This window comes from Bombus flavifrons, chromosome 16 (genome assembly GCF_040668555.2).
Source record: "Bombus flavifrons isolate JBK064 chromosome 16, iyBomFlav1_principal, whole genome shotgun sequence".
Lineage (NCBI taxonomy): Eukaryota > Metazoa > Arthropoda > Insecta > Hymenoptera > Apidae > Bombus > Bombus flavifrons.
In genome coordinates, this window is record NC_138457.1 from 3,634,247 (window position 1) to 3,650,817 (window position 16,571).

Genomic DNA, 16,571 nt, shown 5'->3' on the forward strand with positions numbered 1-16,571 from the left:
TTGCTCGACGATCGCACGTCGAACAGGAAATCGAACATCCGAGTGCTGTAAAGGCTGGTTCACACACGGCCACAGGTTTAATCGAGCAAAGCGGGCGAGCGGAATAGAATTTACGCTGTTGATTCGCGGAAGAGTAACGTTTTCGTCTTCGTCCAGGGTGATCCTGCGACGCGAATAGCGTCAATTCGGTGCTTGATCTTACTTAAACTACTGGCCTGTGTGAACCAGCCTTAAGGGCGTTGCGATCGCGCGCTCGGGGACCAGACCGAGTTTAGATAGACTTTGGAATCGTTGTAGACGAGTTTGCGAACAGATTCGTGAAATTCGATAACTGTTTACGGTATAACGCTATCGCCGCTTTGGTGTAAACTCGGCCTGAGAAGCCTTTAGATGTGGAGAAGTCGCTGAAACGCAGCAACGAACTGCTAGACGTAGCGAGAAACACGTCGATGAACCATCGAAAACAGTGTTCTCCTCTTATGTGATCCAAGCTCGAACGAACGAAAGCAAATGAAAAAGACAAAAAGCGAGCAAGAAGAGAAGAAAAAAGAGAAGAGATATATAAGAACCTTCGAAGAGACTGAAGAGTAGAGCGAACAGATAGAAACAGAGTAAATGCTACAGCTTAGAGCGAAGAAGGATAGGACGAGGCCAAGGGATAAAAAAAAAAAAAAAAAAGAAAGGAAGAGCGTGTTTTCGAGCGGAGAAAAGGATCAAAGGAGGCTGAGAAGAGAGCAAGAGGCGAGAGACTGGAGGATCGAAGGTGTTTTTCGGGGCGTGGCGAGGGCCGCGTGATTACCAGGAGGATCGGTTAGCGCGGTGAGAGTTCAAAGCATCAAAGAGGCCCGACCAGCGAGAAATTGCTTAGGATTCATCTGCCGGCACGGGACCCTCCGGACGCGTTTCGTTCTCTTCTCTTCTCTTCTCTTCTCGTTCTCTATCTGTTCTGCGGCCGGGGTATTGTGTGCGTACCAGGCGTCGGGGGAACCTTCCCCTGCGCCTCTCTGCACCTTTAACGGATTGCCCTTTAACTAACGATCGAATGCCTTTGCAGGAATACGCCTGGCACCTTGGACCGCGATTCGACTCTGCTCGAGAGCACGACTCCTTCACCGTGATGGGCCTCGCAGCACTCGCGGCGGCAATATTTTTGGAGATCGCTGGATGGATCGATGGAGTTTGCATAGACCGTCGATATTGCCACTTGGCTCGCTTAGGGACGATCGTTAGGTAAGACGAGATGATGGTTTGCTTCGTGACACTTTGCGGTGGCGATTCTTGGTGAGAAACGCAGATTCAGGAAAAGGATGATTAGCGATGAAGTTGACTCGATGAGTGATGAAGGGAATTTCAAAGGCAGAGAATACGTACGACGACGTTGTGAAGCTTTCGATGGAATTGCACCAGGTGGTCAACCAACCCAGATGTTGCAACTTATTCTTCAGAGAGCGTAGGTTAGCTAGGAAATTGAAAATATTCAGCCGTTGATGAATCGTTGATGAGACTTTCAACGCTGAGGAAGCAAAAAGAAGCAAGTGTTCTTATAAATACAAAAACGTGACCGTTCATTGGCAGCGCCATCCGGCGGCTAATTTTATGAAACTGCATAGACAAAATAATAAAACCATTGAAATTATTGCAAGATTCCATACTAGTTCTAATTCTATAATTCTTGTAATTGTCAAAACACAATATACAAAAGTATACGATCAATTACAATTTTATCCATTAAACTGTCATAGGTTATTATGAAGAGACACTGTTTGGACTTCTACGCGTAAACATGCGCACAGAGCTGTCAATATGCGAAAATACAATGTTCATTGAAAGTTACATAATACAAAACCAAAGTATAGTACTTTTTATGATACAAGGACATTTCGATCGACATTCCATCGCTGATATTTCGATTCAGCGACTATTCTCGTCGCGGGGAATACGAGTACCACACGACCGCATTCTCAAGTTGAAAAATTACGACACATCAAACGGAAGCTGCACGCTAAGCGCTCGTAACTGACGAAGAGCGTCATCTCGACATCGAAATGAAAGAAATTCGTTTCAGCGTCAACCTCGGAAGGTTGATTTCGAATTTGGCGTGGAATGCAAGAAGCCTGTTGCAACGCTAAATTAGCGAATTATTCGGAAATAGCTACGCTTTAAATTAGAAAAGAAAGCAACAGGTTGTAGGAAAACTTCAGGCGTTTTAATCTTTCAATTTTCAAAAGGTTCAATTTTCCAGTCATTCCAGGGCGATGAAAACTGCGACGAAAATAATTCGACGATTTCCGGCGATTATCGCTATCAAATTAACCTCAACTGTGTTACTTCCGGTCGCCCGGAACACGATGATCCGCCTCAGCCGAAATCCGTCGATCGGAATTTTCTCAACCATTTTTCTGACACATACGAATCTTCTCCATACGGTTTACAAATATTTTCCACTGTTCCCGTACCTGTAATTCTCTACGACACTTTTAAAGCAGCGGCACGTGACGAACACGCGTCTTATCGATAGACATTTTCGCTTTTAGCAACAGTTTCAGCAACGAAGATACGCAAATAGAGCGCTTGAAATTTACCTACTCGCGAGTACGACAAATGTACTAAATAAAGTTATAAAGAACGAGAGACTAACCAAGTAAGAATTATGAGCGAAACGACACAGAGACATCTCTTCAAAAACGCACGATTTTTCCATTCAACGCGACATACGTAAATGGATTGTTCAAGTGAAACACTTGTTTGTGTAAATGCAGACAAATAGTTTCTACAAAGACTAATTTTCTTACACGTAACGATCAATAATTTTTCCATTATTCGAATCTCTAAGAGTCTTGACAACTTTTCGACGATTTTTTCACATCAACTGGAGTTTGCAAAAATTTTCACGAGACCCAAACGCTTGTGTACGAATGAGCGCTAAAAGAGGGCGCTGTTTCGTTTCGAGGATCACTGGGATTTTGGTCGAAATCTGCGATATGCCAGAGGATGCTCACTTATTAGGTGCTTTATATTCTCGCGAGGATTTGCCGACGTGCTTTAAAACGGTAATCAAATTTCATTATTGGCTTCTTTACGTTGCCTGTTTTATTTTCGGACGGCTACTCTTTAGGCTACGTGGAAACTGGCAATAATAGGACTTTGCTGGTGGAATGGAATCTTCCATTGCTTGATCTCTGATTTATTTTACTGTTCGTAGAAATGTTTGAAGAAGCGAACTTTTTATGGAAACGGACGAACCGTAATTGAAAATGAAAATGTCTAACGGTATAACAAAATTCTTACGTTTATTTTTTCCTCCAACTCTTTATGTTCGTTTATTTTTCTCTCGTCTTTTATTGATCTTAAATTAACGAAGAATTGATCGATAGAATTCTCTCGTTTGCTTCGAACGTTTTTCATACGACGCGGTAAATTCAGCCAGAGAAATCGATTCCTGGAATATAAACGATTTCGAAATTAAAGATACATGTGTTAAACAAAATAGCGTCGTTTATTCTCCTTACAAGGTAGACGTTTCAAAAGAATAACCTACGATTAATATGAATATTTGAGAAGTTTTATTGATTTCATATTTCGCGAATGTGCTGAAACGATAAGAAAGAAGGCTGGAATTCTCAGGGTATTAATTACGTTCAATTAAGCCTGAGGATTCATTACTTTGTTGCATTCACACGACAGATTCTAATTACCTGAAACTTTTCCCAATTTAATTGCTCGAGCAGGAGCTGGCCTCTTCTTTAAACACCTTGTAATTATATACCGAAAATAAAATCTAAAAATCGTTCGTTAATTATCGTCATTCCACTTGAAACTGTTTTTAGCGACATGACAGTTACGTAATTAATACGATTAATTAAATATCAAGACGAACGTTTTCTTAATTACACCTTTGATACCGTACGACCACGATCAAATATTTTCTCTCTAATTTCTCTTATTCGTATCCTCAGAGAAAAGAATGAAATTAGAATTCCTAAATTTCAAGTAACTCCACGTTCTCTGTGTGTGTGTTTACTTTCAGAGTTTCAACGTACTTCATCAAAGTTATAAAACTATACTTGTACCTGACAGCTTTTCAAATTCGATTTTTCCGAAACCGAGACTGCAATCGGGACAAATTTTCTGCCACGTTCTCCGCTCGTTTCAATTTCACAAGTTTAAAAAAGCAGAAAACAAGAAACGTTTCTGTTGTTATTTCTTTATTTAGCTTTTCAGTACTTAAACTCGCCCCGCTCGACATTTCTATATTCTTCTGATAACTGTATTATCACGTAAGCGTTTATTATATATTCAATAAAGCGCCTTTATGATATTCAACACTGAATCGTCGATCGCGCTTTTTTTTGTTTTCTAGGTTATCTTCTGCGCTCCTCAATATAATTACTATTAATAATATTTTCAATAAAATAATAACTATTTATTGTACCTGGGCTCATAACCTATTGTTATTTCTGTATTTAGAGGTAGGATCACAATATTATGTTATTAGTTTATTCTTCGGATAAATCTATCACACCGTTCTGAGCTGAATAACCTTTATTGCACATTCTTACATGGACTAGGGATAAAAAGAAAAGAATATCTTAAACCTATCGATTAAATCTATCGATTATATCTAGGACTATCTTCTAGTTACTATTTATTGTAACTAGCGCATCTGAATATAGATGGCGAGCGCGAACTCACGTTGTCATTTTCAACAGTTTCTAATGCAATCAACGAATCTGTGTCACACGATCGAGCTATTATTGGGTTGGCAACTAAGTGATTGCAGATTTTGTCAACCTAATATTATCGCATTACGTTAGATCGACCTTTGGTATTATTTTCTTGCCTGACTTTTAATAGATTGATATCGATACACTGAAAATACTCTGTAGCATGGTATTTGGAATAGCAATAACAGATAGACACGTTGCTCGAGTTGATTGATTTATTCATAGGAAAGAATCGGTTTGCAGAAGCAAGTGTTAATTTGGAAAACATCAGCGTGACGTTGACACGCTATAAAACACTTTATAGTTGAGGAAGCTCGAAAGTCGTGAGTAACGGTGAATTGCAAGAGCCGGCTGAGTTTAATTCACGTCACAGTTTTCACGACTTTAAATAACCTACCTTGCAGCTTGAAACCTCACAACCTACCGTCTGACGTCGTGTAAGTTGGACCGAGCAAACGAGAAAATCAAACAAACCGATACTCGTGGAAATATTTTCTCTGCTTGTGTAAATCTAAAATAACGTGTACATTTATTTCAGGAAGATTAATCACAGTCGTGGACACTTTTTAAAATAGAACAATTCCTTTCAAACTGGACTAAACGACTAACTTCACACACAGGATCACAGGACCAGCTTCCTGGAAACTACGAGGATCAGTTTGCTAGATGACGCGCAGGAAAACATTCTGAGAAAATTGCGATCGATCGGAATCGTGAAGATCGTTCTTTATTTTAAAATTTAAGCAACACGTTTTCCACAATTATGTCGCGATTCGCGGATTACAAATCGAATTTGTTTTTTGAGAATTGAAAATTTCTCACGTACGTCTGAACTTGACTAAGTAGCGCAAACTACTCTTTCATCAACAGGAGATTGTTCTAGGTACGAAAAGAAGCCAGAGAATAACATTTATTCGTTTAAGGCCTCATTTTCCAGAAGATAAAGTTCGATGGACGATACATTTAAAAATTTATTTTTCTCGAAAACAAAGAATTTTATAAAAGAATTTTATCCTGAATTTTCGACTTATTCTTACGCGCGGTTTTACCTTCTGTCGATTAATCGTTCCTGTTCGATCCGCAATTAGCCAAGTTTCAAGTATATTCGTCACATGTTTAAGTTCGATTTCCCCGGAAATTGAATTTTCTCGTCCTACGAAAAAATTGTTTTCTCTCTTTCTGACTCATTTTTACATCATCAGTCGCGACATAACTCTTGAAAACGCGTTGTTTAAATTTCCCTTGCAGGCTTGAAAAATTGTAAAGAAAATTGTCCCTTGCTTTTCCCTTCGCCATTTCGATCAATCGGAATTTTCTAAAAATTATTTTATCCAGTAAAGCAATTGTTCTAACTTCTGAAAAACAGCACGTCGTTTGACCCGATTTCAAGGAACTTTTTTATTTATTTTTGTCATGTTAAAAAAGCATAATACAATATCTTGATTCTGTGCCACGAAATCTTGTCAAATTCAACCACCGTGCGCACTGAACATTTGTTTAAATTAAATGCACGTGTTTTCGTTAATTAGTCGAGTGCACGTTATCTGTTTATCAGCGTCCGGTAGCCATCGCCTGGGATCCTCGTGTCGAATTTAAATGGCCGGTTCTCTTCTTTCAAGCGTCTGTTTACGGCTGTTGTACACGGCTCGTGCTCGTCAGATGAAAAACCGATAGATCTAGCGGTAAACGAGCGAGGAAAAAACGGAATACATACAAACACACAGAACATAGATATCTGTTTTGAAAATCAGAGAACGCAGCCAACGATTCGTTGTTCCTCGGGCTTCCTGTTTGTTTGTTTGCCCGTTCCGCGTGCCTGTTTATCTAATTAATATTAATAAGTTCTTATCTTTCTTTTTTCTTGATCCTCTAGCGATAGCTATATTTAGAACACAGGAGTTTTGTTCCAAGTTAAAATGTAAGGTATTACGTGGGAAGAATATTTAACATGTACACTGTGTATATATAGACATCTCGGAATAGCGTTGCCTGTTAAATTACTTAACTTTAATCATTTTTCATCATCCATAATTCATCGAATTTCTCGAAACGTAATCCACCGCCTAAGAATTGTTATTTCAGTTTCTACGTCAAAGATTTTTCTAATTTCCCCTGGCTATATATAACATCTGTTTCTTCACGGTCGTTGAACATTTAGGACGATATTGCGATGCTCTTATTAAGTCTGTGTTAAATGGATTCTTCGCACTGCACTCGGGTTAAGAACAGCTATTTACGTGATATAATTGAAAAGAACGATAGTTTGATGTCGTGTTGTATACTGTGATTTCTTCCGATACCAGCGCGATCTTGTGTACACACGCATTAACTTACGATCATTGTAATCGGGAAACAATCAACTATGTTCATGCTAACTGGTAAGATCGTAGAAAATTGTATTGTTTGGTTTTTCATTTTCATCGTTTCGAGCATTTCTAAACACGCGATCATCTGTTTTTCTATGCAAACTGTTGTAAGTCGCCAGATTTTCTCGATAAACAGTAATACGATATTGCTTTTCGCATTGCGCCGTTGAACATTGTCGAGGAAGAACCGTCATTGCTGTCACAGTAGTTGGAAACTAATTTCTGTGTTGCCCAAAAACAGTTAGATTTACGTTTGCTGACTATTCAGGTCAAACGAAGTGAAAATTCTGAACTTTGTCCAACAAACTTCGGTTTCTTCGTTTGACAACGGTGCGCCACATTTTTCTGAATTTTGTGACCATGATAAATTCATATACAGGGTGATTGGTAACTGATGGTGCAAACGGAAAGGGGGTGATTCTACGCGAAAAAAGAAGAATATAGAATAAAAATTTTTTTTTTTAATTTTTCCATCGAGACGTTATAACGAGACTCGATAAAGTGCACGCGTACCGAGCGAAAATTCAAAATCGATTTTCTCGAAAACAAAGCCTCAAACGAAAAATTTTTATTCTACATTTTCGACTTCTTTTTTCGCGTAGAATCATCCCCTTTCCGCTTGTACCACCAGATACCAACCACCCTGTATATGTAATTTATTGTTAATGTCAACGCCATGTGTGTACGGTTAACAATATTAAATTTCTATATTCAGTTAATTCTATAATCATACAAAATATAAAGTGGAAATTATATAACTTAAAAAGATGTACAAGATATAATTCTATTAAAATATTGGGCTGGGAACTAAGTGATTGCGGCTTTTGTCAATACCACCCAATGAGAAAATCCGCAATCGCTTAGTTTCCAACCCAATATTTTAATATAATCATATCTTATATATCTTAATTAATATATGTATCTTTTTAAGTTATATAATTTTCATTTCATATTTTGTATCATTATATAATTATATGAAAAGAATTATATAATGAATATAGGAATATATTATGAATATAGGAATTTAATATTTTGCCATTGGGTGGTATTGACAAAATTCGCAATCGCTTAGTTGCCAAGCCAGTATTAAACGTCGAATTTTTTGGATAATAATCACAAACTTAAATTAAAGTTAGAGCCGTTAGGTGAGTGAATTTTTACTGAAAGAGAATAATAATATAACGAGAATAACATATATAAGATATAATTATATTAAAATATTGGGCTGGAAACTAAGTGATTGCGGCTTTTGTCAATACCACCCAATGAGAAAATCCGCAATCGCTTAGTTTCCAACCCAATATTTTAATATAATCATATCTTATATATCTTAATTAATATATATATCTTTTTAAGTTATATAATTTTCATTTCATATTTTGTATCATTATATAATTATATTCATATAATTATATAATGATATGAATATAATTATATAATGAATATAGGAATTTAATATTTTGCCATTGGGTGGTATTGACAAAAGCCGCAATCACTTAGTTGCCAAGCCAGTATTAAACGTCGAATTTTTTGGATAATAATCACAAACTTAAATTAAAGTTAGAGCCGTTAGGTGAGTGAATTTTTACTGAAAGAGAATAATAATATAACGAGAATAATATATATAAGATATAATTATATTAAAATATTGGGCTGGAAACTAAGTGATTGCGGCTTTTGTCAATACCACCTAATGACAAAATCCGCAATCGCTTAGTTGCCAAACGAATACAACAAGTTCGACGTAGAGAACAACGTACAGCGATTATGAACGTACGCTTGATCTATCAAACGATCGTTTTCATATTGTGCACTTGGAAGGTTCGTTGAAAAGTAGATCGTGCGGAGGCGTATTTTTATAGAAAGTTGATAGCAAGGTAGAGTCTAATTACAGAGAAATTTGTTTCCGATTTAAGAAGATGTTAAATATTTACCTTTTGCTATCTCGCCTGCCGAGCAAATTATCTTCAAGCGCGCAGTAAATTATATTCTCCGTTTGCCACTTCTTTTTTCATGTTTCTTATCTCGAGAAGCCTCGTAACGAAAGAGCGTTAGCTGCGAGGCAAACCGACGAACAGGATGGCCGATGGTCAGTTACCAAGGCAATGAACGCTGTCTGCAAACACAGCAAAGTAAATGCGTATATTTATTTAATAAAAAAAAAAAAAAAAAAGATCGACGCGTATAAACGTGCGACGAGCGTTAAAAAATAATAATAAGAAAATCTGCAACTCTTGGATACTTCGTACTTAGAAGAAAATCGAAAAGTATTTGGATAAAATCGAGATGCTGATAATCGTGGAAATTTAATTTAATTAAAAAAATTAATTTCAAAAATTAAACCAGCAAATTATCAGAGTCGAAATATTTGCACAAATGTTTTGTATAAATTTCTACTTGACGAATACTGTCGCATCTCGATGCGTAGACACTCGGCTAATCGCGTTCTTGCTACCAATAAACCACAAATTCATTGAAACGTTAGAATCAATAACAGCTGTGGATAACGTTATATACGCGCGTTATCGTATGCGCTTTGCATATTTTTCCGTATTTTACGTGCACGAATATCGCATGTATCGCGTGCATAAGCATTTACGATCTAATGGTAACAAGGATATCGACGTAATTCGTGTGTTTCGTTACGAGCCAGCCCTTGTTCCCAACCGTCGGTGTTTTCTTTCCTCTTTACAGCTCCACGTGAATATACGTAGGTCGAGTACCGAGCCATCGATAACGAGAATAAAACAAATATCGGAAACGAGCATGTTTATTTTGGCTTTTTATTCCTAATAATCGAAGCCAGTTTCCTGACTGAAACTCCTCGCAGCTCTCCTTTTATTTAGAGTTTCGCGTTTTTATTTCTATATTTTATTTCTAATATTCCAATGTTTCTTACTGCATTTATATTTTATTATTATTTGTTGTTATTATTATTATGTTAACTAAGTAATAAGCGGTAGTACAGAAGCATAGATAAGACGTATTATAGTAATCTTTCTTTGATACAGTATTGATTCGTATTATTTGTACTATTTCTCTGAGTCTTACTACTAGCAATTTACGTTACATTGTCCCAAACGAAGACACGCTATCTCAGTTCTCTCGACAAACTACTCCAATTCTCACTGTGCTCTATACGAACCAGTGTTTTTACATCCTCTTCAAACTTTGCTTTGGTGATTTTCTATTTTTCCTATTTTTATTTCTATGTATCTTTCGCCCAGGTTCGCTATACAGTGTTTTATTCTGAACTTTTCCTGTCACATATTTGTTACAGTTCTTCTTCATCTGTGTATTTGTCTACCTTATTCATTCTGCTGATTTTCATTGCTCCAATTGTCATTGCACTCTGAACCAAGTGGAGCAGTCTATTTACCTGTTATTTTTATTTCTATGTATCTTTGGTCCAGATTAGCTATACAGTGTTTAGAAAATTTTCTCCTGTCACAAATTTGCTACAATCCTTCTTCATCTGTGTATTTATCTACCTTATTCATTCTGCTGATTTTCATTGCTCCAATTGTCATTGTACTCTGTGCTAAATGGTGTAGCCTATTTACCTGTTATTCTTATTTCTATGTATCTTTTGTCCAGACTAGCTACACAGTGTTTTATTCTGAATTTTTCCTGTCATATATTTGTTACAGTTCTTCTTTATCTGTGTATTTGCCTACCTTATTTACTTTGCTGATTTTCATTGTTCCAATTATCGTTGCACTCTGTACCAAGTGGTGCAGTCTACCTGTTATTTTTACCATAATTTGCCTGTTATTTCTACTTCTATGTATCTTTGGTCCAGACTAACTATTCATTGAACAGTGTTTTAGCAGTGTTTAGAAGATTTTTTCCTGTCACAAATTTGCCACAGTTCTTCTTCATCTGTGTATTTGTCTACTTTTTCATTCTGCTGATTTTCATTGCTCCAGTTGTCATTGTACTCTGTGGTAAATGGTGCAGTCTATTTACCTGTTATTTTTACCACAATTTGCCTGTTATTTCTATTTCTATGTATCTTTGGTCCAGACTAGCTATACAGTGTTTTATTCTGAATTTTTCCTATCAGAAATTTTCCACTGTTCTTCTTCATCTGTGTATTTGTCTACCTTATTCATTCTGCTGATTTTCATTGCTCCACTTGTCATTGCACTCTGAACCAAGTGGTGCAGTCTATTTACCTGTTATTCTTATTTCTATGTATCTTTGGTTCAGACTAGCTATACAGTGTTTTATTCTGAACTTTTCCTGTCGCATATTTGCCACAGTTCTTCTTCATCTGTGTATTTGTCTACTTTCTCATTCTGCTGATTTTCATTGCTCCAGTTGTCATTACACTCTGTGGTAAATGGTGCAGTCTATTTACCTGTTATTTTTACCACAATTTGCCTGTTATTTTTATTTCTATGTATCTTTGGTCCAGACTAGCTATACAAAGTTTTATTCTGAATTTTTCCTGTCATATATTTGCCACAGTTCTTCTTCATCTGTGTATTTGTCTACTTTTTCATTCTGCTCATTTTCATTGCTCCACTTGTCATTGCACTCTGAACCAAGTGGTGCAGTCTATTTACCTGTTATTCTTATTTCTATGTATCTTTGGTCCAGACTAGCTATTCATCTAACATTGTTTTAGCACGTGTTCCATCCATTCTGACTTTTTCACATATTTGCCACAGTTCTTCTTCATCTGTATATTTTTCTACCTCATTTATCCTGTTGATCTTCCATTGCTATCTTCTTAGCTTCTCAGCGTCATTGTGTAATATCGACAATGTTATATCGACAAGACATATCGATCTGTTTCTATCTGAGAAGCTTGAAATATCGACAATCCAAAGGTATCCTTATTTGTGCTTCCTGTTGCATTTATTAGGTTGGCAACTAATTAATTGCGGACTTTCTCAATACCACCTGATGACAAAATCCGCAATCACTTAGTTGCCAACCCAACACATACAATTAAGCATCATCGATCATCGGGCTTGCAAAATGATCGAGAAAGGAAGAAATCATTTCGACTATGTTATAATCTTCATTTTATCAGAACAACACGATAGAGAAAGTAATTTCATAGAAATACAATGCGTCGTCGATGAAATAAATTAACACGGAGCGAGACCAATGGAACATTTTCACGATGTCAGCGATCGAATTCTCCATCCGTCGGACTCCATTTCTTATCGATACAACCAGCAAAATCTAGAAATGTCTTTGCTGTAAAAAGTACTCGTGTCTTAGTAAACCACGTGAAAGGTTTTTCGAAAAATATTCAACGCTGTCGCCGAGTAAAACGATCGTAAGTTTAACAAAAATAATAGTCAACTGGCGGAATTTTCTTGTCCGACGGCTGCTTTCACCGCGATATCGTTGCGTAAGCGAACAAATGAAACTTCTTTCAAAGGAATAGTCGCGATACGACAAGAAATATTCGATAAATCGATGCTCAGCCGATTAAAATGATTTTAATTTCCTGCGCTTACTTCGTTACATCGACGCTACAAACGTATTTTCGCGTTTTGCAAAGCTTCCTTCGAACAAATAACCATCGTTATGTCTGCTTTCCATCGAATTTCTCTTCGTTTAACTTTATGCAAATTTGAAAATAATTACTTTTGTCTAACACGTTAATCAAGGTTATCATTAAGTACAATTAATGGTTTTAATTTTTCATTATAGCGTCACGTTATTTTTATACAATTATCATACGTCTATATGTTATTTATAAACGTATTGTTTATAAATTCTAATTTAAATTTATAATACATAAATATATAAATAATATATATAAATATCATTTATAATTTATTTCTTTTCGTTCGTGTAACTCCGCACTGTGAACTTTGTCTCGCTCGTACAACGTTCTAATGACGAAAAAATGATTTTTCATTACGTTAAAAAATATTTCCTCCAAAATATAAGCCAAATAAAGTAAATAACAAGTATACAATTTCAAGCCGAATGAAAATGTATGAAATATAAAATACCGAAATGAGAATAGGAAGCTTCTAAGTGAAACGACAAACACGAACGAAAAGTCGTCGTCTTATTTTTAAAAAGAAAATACGTAAGTAAGGGGAAATGATCATCTTGGAATATTCGAACTAACGTTCCGCGATAGAGCCATAGAATTATAAAGAATAAATAATTCTAGTAGAAGAAACCCTCTTGGAATATTAGAGTTTCTAGCATATTATAATATTATTTTTAGAATGTTCGATATAATGTAGAAACTATACAAAATAACAGCCTACGATGAGAAACGAAAGAAAAAGCGTCGATTTTATTGGAAAATTCACCCCTTTGGAATATTGCTATTTCTCACGTGATTAACAAGTTTCTCTCGCAGAAATATTTTTATCGCGACTAATTACACCACCTGGTATAAAAAAAAAAACGAGTATGGTAAATGTTTATTACGATAAGTTTAACGATATCCACAGTTTTCCTTTATTTTCCTTTCTCAAGCCGACGATTCAAGCGACTGGTTATCCAACACACAGGGTGTCTCGTCCTTAGAAACTAAGTTCTGATAACACGCAGCTTACGTACGTTACCGCTTGACGATCTATGGACGCGTACTTATTTCTCACCGCGTATAAATCGATTAGAAAATTAGGAATTAGGAGGATTTTCCTTACGGCAGCTACCGTACAATATCACGACGCGATCAAATTTCCTTTTGAGAGTTCACTTTCCGTGGCCAGATTCGTATTTACAAAGCGCGTTGCGCTAAGAAATTAAAGTATTTAACGCTAGAACTACCGATAGTTAACACGAAGCTATTTCTACCAAAACCAGTGAAAATGACTGATCTTTAAAAAATACGTAAGAATAGAATATTTTTATATTTATTGATTTATTACTTTCTTACAGAAGCAATTCCATGTTATGTAGTACATTTTTGGTATTATTAAGCCATCTGCGATTATGATCCCTAAACGAGGGTTGGAACGTTTATAAAATTGCAGAACCAGTCATTTTGACTAGTGTGGTATTTCTAGTGTTAGCATGTAGCGATCGATCCGGAATTTTCCTGATACGCAGCAAAAATTTGGAAAACGTGTGGCAAGTAGTAGAAAACGAGGAAACTGGTTAATTGGGATTCGATAAACAGATTGCAGCACCCTTTTACACTTTGACAAGTACCAGTCATTTTCACTGGTACTGGTATAAGTAGCCTTGATACAAATTATTTTCAGTTTGAATACATAAAAGACAAAATAAAATTCATTATATTATTCTTTTAGTTATCGTTGCGAAGGTCATTACACCGTTGTAATTGGAAAAAAATGTAACAAGTAGTAGGAATTTTAAAATAAAATTGTAAAACCAGTCACTTTGACTGGTGTGGGAGTTCCAGTGTTAAATACTTCGCGAATATTTATCGGTGAAAGATTGCTGAAAATATTGTTCGCGTTGCTGCGCGTAGAAAAAGGAAGTGTTATTTTCTAAAACAGCTACAGGTCGTCACAGAAGAGGCGATACGTATTTCTTTCACCGCCGTTTCTTTTCATCGAGGTTGCATCGATCATCGATTAACAGACGTGCAATGTGACCGTAAAATTTTACTGTGGCTCGTTCCACGCCTCAACAACGTGTGGCTGTGGCGAAAGTGTATTATCAGAGTCGGTTATTCGTTGCTGAAACAGAAACAGGCCGGCGAGAAATTTTCGGTCGAAGACGACCATTTTTCGCGCGATTGAAAATTTACAACTATTTTTACCGTAGCTGACGTACCAAAAAATTTTCATGGTGAGGTCTCCGAGAAATAGCGTGGATAGGAAACGCGTGAAAATGTCAGGGAAAATGGTTCGAAAGAGCGGGCATCTTTAAAGCAGCCAGAGCATTTCATTTACCCTATGTGATATTCCGTACATAATTTAACAAAGACTCGTGAAATTGTTAACAAAAAGTATATCTGTATGCTACTTTCACGACACCATTTATAACTTGCAATATTATTTATTATTGTTTAGTCCGTGCCTTTCGGCTTTGGACCAACTTTCGGTTCTACATCTCTTACATCCAATTCCCTTTTTACATGTCTACCTCCCCTCCTTTCCACTCTATTCTATTGCACTTCTTTATTCACTTTTCTTACTCTATTGCACCTTGCTTATTCTACCTCTAAAAATTAGGAGCTATAAATTATCAATTAATGACTAAAAACTACTGCCACTTTGGTCCTTAGCCTCCTCGTTGTGCCTCCTCCTTGTCGTTTGCCCTTCTCTTCTCTATTATCGCTTTCAGTTCTGCTAAACCTTCTCCAGTCTCGTTCAGCGTTTTTCCCATGTCTTTTGGTCCTCCCGTTATTTCACATTCTTCTATTACATGTCTTAGGTCTTCTTCTTTCCTTCTGCATAGTCTGCATCTTTTTTCCCCCTCTTCTTATAACTTGCAATATACGCTACACATTTCAAATATATTCCACGCTTCGTATAATTCGAAATTCTTGTCCCCGTGCAGCCACCTCGCTCTACGTTTCGTCCCATTCCTAACCATTAGCTAAGCAAGTTAAAGAAGAAACAGTTGGCTATAAATCACGCTTATCGAACGATTAATCGGAACACGTGCGTGATTTTCTTATAGGAGTTTCAGTTTGCGAAAAATCCGACGTGAAAATCACCCAAGAACAGCCGAATATAAATTCGAACAGCGGCCAGCTAAGTCTCCTAACGTTTTCTACAAATTGGATGCTCCTTTCCCACTTACTTTACCACCGCCTGTTATCTCATTCGCGTTACGTGTATTTTAGAACGCAAAGTACTAACCGAAGCAAAATTTCACTGTTTTAATAAACTGTTGTTATATCTATATTTAGAGGTAGGATCGCGTTAGTTATTACTTTATTATTCGGATGAAAAACGCCACGCTTCTCGGAGCCGAAAAACCTTTATTGCACACACTTGGAAGGGACACGAACGAATGAACGAAAAGGAAGTCTTAAACTATCGATCTGGTTTATCGACCGTGTCTAGTAATATCTTTTAGTTGCTCCTTTTTGTAACTAGCCGTCAGCATATAGATGGCGAGCGAGAACTCACGTTGTCATTTTCAACATAAACGTGAAAGCGTCCTAATTCTGAGAATCAGTCAAAATTCTGCCAAACGTGACTGACCGATAACGCGATAAAACATCGTTTGCGAGTACTTCGCGTGAATGTGAGTACTTCGTAATCGACACGATGTCGCGAGATCGAATGCCCCGGAAATTCTAAGCGAAAGTTAAAAAGTAAATTAAAGAGTTGGTTTTGCAAGGTACGCGGGATGGAAAATTCGAAGAGCGAGCAGCGGCAAGTCGAAAACCGGCCTTTTCTTGCATCGACTTCCGGCCGATGGTGCAATTTGTTTTGCCACGTTTCGTTGGCCCTTCGATGGCAACAAATGTTACACCCTGTTCTCGGCGAAAAAACCGTGTTGAGCTTAAATCAGGCGAGCAGGGTGGCCGCTTTACACGAAGCCATTTATTTCGATACGTTTC

The 16,571-nt window shown here is 36.9% G+C and overlaps 1 long non-coding RNA gene across 2 annotated transcripts; it reads left to right on the plus strand.

The window, feature by feature from the left end:
* Positions 1–4,694: 4,694 nt before the first annotated feature.
* LOC138187970 (uncharacterized) lies at positions 4,695–5,519 on the plus strand. 2 transcript variants are annotated; one of them, XR_011175303.1, is made up of 3 exons: positions 4,695–4,825; positions 4,950–5,161; positions 5,263–5,519. It is a non-coding gene; the product is annotated as an uncharacterized LOC138187970 (long non-coding RNA). The 2 variants fall into 2 exon arrangements; XR_011175302.1 differs by having other exon boundaries at positions 4,702–4,825; positions 4,887–5,161.
* Positions 5,520–16,571: the final 11,052 nt, after the last annotated feature.